The following is a 6,000-nucleotide window of genomic DNA, read 5'->3' on the forward strand; positions in this document are numbered from 1 at the left end:
CTCGATGATCTTTCATTTGTATTTCTTTTTTTTGATGCATTATTCTAAGTATATCCATACACATTCATCACATGTACCACAGCTTCCCTTGAATGACTGGAGTTTTTTCAAATAGAAAGCAGTACAGCAAGGAACTTTTCCACTTAAAAGCATTCTGCTCCAAAGAATCATGGCTGTCATTTCAAAGGTATTTGTTGTGTTAACAATATTTTTCCAGGAGAATGTTTCATTTTGTAATTTGGAATATAAGGACAATTGTGGGAAATAAAAACCCATGAGAGTCATATGATCAAAAATCCACAAAGATTTCAGAAGATATGAAAAGAAATATGTCTTAAAAAACCCCAGACATGCAAAATAGAAGATTCAGATTAAATTCTCATAGCTGTAGGGCTTTTGCTTGCTATTCATGAGAGCTACAGAATTCACTTCTACTTGACATCAGAAATGCAGATTCAGTGAATTCATTTAAGACAAAATTGAAATCTTATCTTTTTAGGCTGGCTTTTCCAGCCTTAAATGCAGCTCAGTTTTAAAGCTCCTAGATAGTATTTTATGTGAAGTTATTTGAGATCCTTTGTATTTTCTGCACTATATGCTTTTAGTTTAATTGTACTTAGTGTGCATTACGACATAGCGTGATTAGTTGAAAAATGACAAACCAGGTAATGGGAAAGGCAAAGCAGTCACTTGCTAATGCAAAACGATAAATGGAAGACCTCTAAGCCATGTTGAAGAACCATAAGAAGAAATATTTAGTGAATGAACATACTACAAGGATTTCTACATTTCCTATTTCTTTAGCTGCTATGCACAACTGTGTGTATATGGGGATGAGTTAAAAATTGTTCTGCTCCACCATGCCCCCATTTTTTCCTGTCCACAACACAGCACATCCCAATGTTCCTTTTTCCTCTTCCTTAAATGTGAAATCTCCATCTGTTCTTTCTTACTCAGTCCATACCACCTGTTTATGGACTACTGCCCAAGTAAGATGCCACCCAGGGATAACAAATGGGCCTGCTCCAGAGTCAGGAGGGCAGAAGTGCAAATGGCTTTCCTCAGTTCTCAAAAGGCTAAAGTATATTTTCTTCATACTGAACTATCAGCTCATGGTCAATGGAGGCAAATTTCAACCTAGCAACTTTTCCTGAAGTTTCAGAAAGTCCGTCATAAAACTAAAGGCAACCAGTTGACATTTGGTTTTTTTAAAGGTGAATTTTGTTCAATCACAAATTGCTGCTTTAAGTTCATTATCAAATATTGACTTCCCTAATATTTAGCACTGCACAAACACATGACCCTGACAGGAGTTATTATGTAATCTCTTGGGAAAAGTCTGGGAGTGAATAAAGGTAAAAAAAGGGGAGAAATCTGTTTCTAATTTGACCAAGTGATAACATACTTTAAATATCAGATGATTTCAGTGAAATCTGTTTTAAGAACTCAAATGTTCTTGCTTACTCCAAGTATCTGTCATTCCATCTTACAGTCACCCTCTCACCCATTCAAGAGATACAGTTAAATATTTCTGCATTCCAGAGTGACAAAAGGCTTAGTTCAACTTCTGTCTTTAGCTCACTAACAGGAGCAGTTGCTGCTGCCCAGAGTCTGTGATCACTCTTTTGCTGTTTCTCTCTCCCTCCAGCCCCACATACCCCACCTTGCTCTAGTGCAAATCCAACTACAGCATTCCCTCCAAGTGCCCCTCTTTTGCCAGGAGCATGGAGCAAACAGCAAATACAGGACTGCTGCACCTACCTGCCTGCATAAGGATTTGGGTTCTCCAACTCATCATGTCTTCTAACTGGTTCAATGAGCTGAACTCATTCCCTAAGGAAAAATGGGATTTCTACTAAACATTTTTCAGCTTTTTGGGAGAAATTTTCCTTACTAAGAAGAGTTTTGTCCCACTCTGACAGATGCAGGCTGAAACAAGAGTGTCAGCTGTTCCATGTTCACCATTCCTGCCCCTGAGGAGGGTGTGTTTCCCAGGAGCACACATACATCACTGACTGCTGTGGTGCAGAGAGAAGCACCAGGGCCAGCCTCCTGCTATCCATTATGTCCTCATGAACAGCACCTATATCCCCATCAGTGAAAAGGCAGACATGCACCACAAAGGGTAGCCACAACAACCTGCTAGAGGCTTCTTTGCTCACAGTGCCCATTTCCCTTCCTCCTAATTTCAGAGAAAACTGCTGCAGAAGAAAAAGAAAAAAATCAGATGAGCTTTTTTTCATGATGCTACAAACTGCAATTAAAGATTCATGAACTGAAAATTGTCCCTGCACTCCTGTGCAGCAAACACAGTGGTCCAGGTGCATGCTCCCATGTCAGCTGTACATACAGGTAGTTGACATGTGACATGGATGCATCACTGTTTTTTCACTAAAATAAGAAGACGCAACATCTCCTGACAATGTATTTCCAATACACTCCATGTTTTCTCTTTTGTAAAAACATTTCCTCTGGGTCTGCATTTGCAACAGTCCATCAGCTCCTATCAGCTCCCTTTAAGGGTGTGGGACTACTGAACAGGCTGCATCACCACTAAGAAATGACAGCAATGGGAGTCTTAAGCTGTAAAACAGGCATATTTTCTAGATGAAGACTTTGAACCTGTAGAAATGAAGTCTGAAACTGATAGTGGCACTAACAATAATAAAAAAAAAATCTTTTCTAGGATAAATAGACATTGTTCCAGTTATTTTATTTTAATCAGTCTACTCTAACATGGAATTTGGCTTATAATTTTTATAAAATTCCAATATATTCTGATATTTATGATTGATTTTGGTACAGAATCATCAAAGGAATGCAGAACAAAAATTGAACAACTTCCTTAAACCATTAGCAGAGCTAAATTATATCATGAATATGAAAAAAAGCATAGCACACAGGCAGCAGAAAATGAAAGGCAGATGGGTACAGTAAGAAGAGAGATCAAGGTGCAAAAATATCAGTTCAGATATTTTAAACATGACTTTAATATTCATCAACTTGTTCTTCTGTATTTTGCAGTTCATTCATCTGTGACTTAGGGGTCACATGATAAGAGATATGGATTGAATTAGGAAACCCATTTTTTCCAGCTTTAGATTCAGCTTTGAATGAGAATAGGTTAGTGCTGGCAATTTCCGTAGCAACAACGGGACGGGGGGCTCAGACAAGCGTTTTGTGTTTCCCCACAGTTAGTAGAATTTCCTCTTTCTCTTGGTTTCCCAAGGTATGCAACAGAAATAATGATATTTATCTCTGGTTTTAAGATGCTTTGAGATCTGTGATGAAAAAGCACTCTGTCAGAGCTTAGATAATGTAATGTTGCAGGCAACTTTCTCCTTATTTGGCTCCATTTTTCTTTTCAAACTCTGTTAGGCACCCTTTTAAACTTGTGGTTCTTTTAAAAGACTTCAGGTTGTTTTCAAGTCTGCGTCCTTTCCTTTAGTCCCTCTGTGACCACCCCTTGCACAGGTGACTCTGGGCAAGTTCCTGTGCAGTCACACTGTCCCTCTGCCACTGAACTGCCCAGACTCTTTACCATGATGCTCTTCACACACTCTTTTAGGGCAAGCCTTACATTGTGTGCCATCAGACAGGGGAATGTATTAGGTTCGTGATTCACATTTAGTTTCGGAGTAGCTGAATGACAGGCACTGACAGGGCTGGAACCAGACAGTTTCTAGAGCAACTCAATTCTGACAATATCCTCTTGAAGCCAAGTAAATATCCTTTAGATTTGCTGGAGTCTGTGCATATCCTGCCCACACTTGCATGGGCCTGAAACATAATAAAAGTCATTCCCACTGGCACTCCAGTCTAGACCACCTTCTGTTCTTAGCACACATAGTAACCATTTTCACTGCATCCTTATCAGTTTGTTCTTTCAGGAAATGCATTCTATTTTCCATTAAGTCCTTTTCGCATAAAGCAATTCTTACATCAAGCAGTCTGCCACGCTTCCTTTATCCTTGACTGACCTTTGCTAGGGTTTGGCTAATGCCTTGCCTACCAGTTCCATTATTCCCAGCCTGACTGTTCATACTGAGGGCAGTGTTTTCTAGGAATTATGGATACAGCACTGCAAGCAGCCACTTCCCCCAGTCGATATCGTGATGAGACCTATTCAGGGATAAAATCTTCAGGTTTCAACTTAATAAGAAGCCACTTGCATATTTCTGTCCAGGTGCAACAGTTCGGTTTTTAAGTCATATTCTCAGCCTGGGCACAGATCTGCTTCACTATGCCAAGAATTAACTCACCCAGGGCTGTGAAGGGTCTATGGCACTATTCAGTATGGGAAAAGTCATCTGCATCCAGCCCTAAGGAAGGGTCTATGAAGGGCTGTGAAGGGTCTATGGCACTATTCAGTATGGGAAAAGTCATCTGCATCCAGCCCTAAGGAAGTGCATGCAAAGTTCCAAAGCTCTGCTGGTTGATGAATTAACTGGAACCTCACATGCTCCAAACAAAGATCAGAAAGGCTTCTCCTTTCTGCTAAGAAGAAGCACCAATTTCATGGCACTGTAAGATCTAAAAGATCCTGTCACAAAGCCTTGAGAATTTTATCCAGCTATTCATGTCCTGAGCCCATTACTGTAATTATGATGAAGGGTTAATATCTCAGGCTGGGATTAGGCACTTCCAATTTTACTGTTTTGCAATAAAAACAGTGCAAAGACATCTAAAAGAGTGTAAATTGTATCACTGCTGAGAATCCGATAAACAAAGTGATGATGTCTTGTCTTTGATCTGCCTTGTTGTGCATTACTATATTTCTGAACTGACAGAAAAGATGTTCATTTCAAGGCACCAAAATGTCTGAACTATTTAGGAATTGTCACCTTGAATCAATTCTGGTTTCGTACACTGCATCTTTGCAAGCATTATTTCTTCCAGATCAATTCCATATCCAAACTAATTGTTTAAAGCTGTGACTTTAAGGGAATAACTGTGGCACTCCTAATTAAAACAAAAATATTTCCAGTAGGGTACACAATTTACACAAAGGTATTGACAGCAACAAATGTTTCCAAATGCAGATCTTTCACCTTTGCACATACAAAGGAGCTTTTTAAAGGCTGAAGGGCCTATATTAGAAAAACATACAGTACCTACTTCAACATGAGAATCAGACATCATTTATAATTCATGTAAGTATATTGAAGTTTTCCACTGCCATCCAAGAGAGATGGTTTCAAATCTATGGAGTGCAATAAGCCAATATTCTGTGTTGCAGCTCCTATATATCTCACATAGATTTTACTCAGGAGATCATTTCTATACTAAGGTCTTCACATCTACAATGTGCTAAATTCAAAACCCTCACTATCTCTGCATATCTATCAGCATTAGTATGTCAGCTTGTACCCCATGCTATTTTCATAAATGCTTTAAGGACACAGTTTTGTTGAACAGATAGAAGATAGAGTTAAATGTAATCTGAGAATAATGAGAAGCAAGAGGAATAGTTAGCTCAATATACAACCATTTTTTTTTCCATATTCAATATGAAAACCGAAAAGAAATGAATGATATCTCTGGTCAATTCCTTCTGCATTGATGCAAAACTGCTGCACATAATTCAGCTACTTCCTACAACCACACAATTTAAACGCCCAACAAGTGAGCGACTGAGCTAAGGGAAGTTTATTACAATTCAACCACAAACAGTTCAGTTCTACTCAAAGACTTAGATTCTATTTGCCAGTGAGAGAAATTTGCACTATGACTGCCTGCAAGGCATTTAACCTATCCAAGACTTCTTCCGATCACAAGGGCAATTCCATTGGCAGCTCTGACTCTTAATTCCCTAAAGCTTGTAGTCTTAAATAATCCTCTGAAATTTTAGGACTTACATTAAATGATCATGTATAATGTATAAAATCCAGTTTCACAGTTTGGTAAAAAGTCCCAGAGAATTTGATTTCTAATAAAATTTTCTTCCATCTCTGCAGCTCACACTAGTATTTAGCAGAGCAGAGATAATTCATCACAAAT

The sequence above is a fragment of the Corvus hawaiiensis genome, chromosome 11, assembly GCF_020740725.1.
Source record: "Corvus hawaiiensis isolate bCorHaw1 chromosome 11, bCorHaw1.pri.cur, whole genome shotgun sequence".
Lineage (NCBI taxonomy): Eukaryota > Metazoa > Chordata > Aves > Passeriformes > Corvidae > Corvus > Corvus hawaiiensis.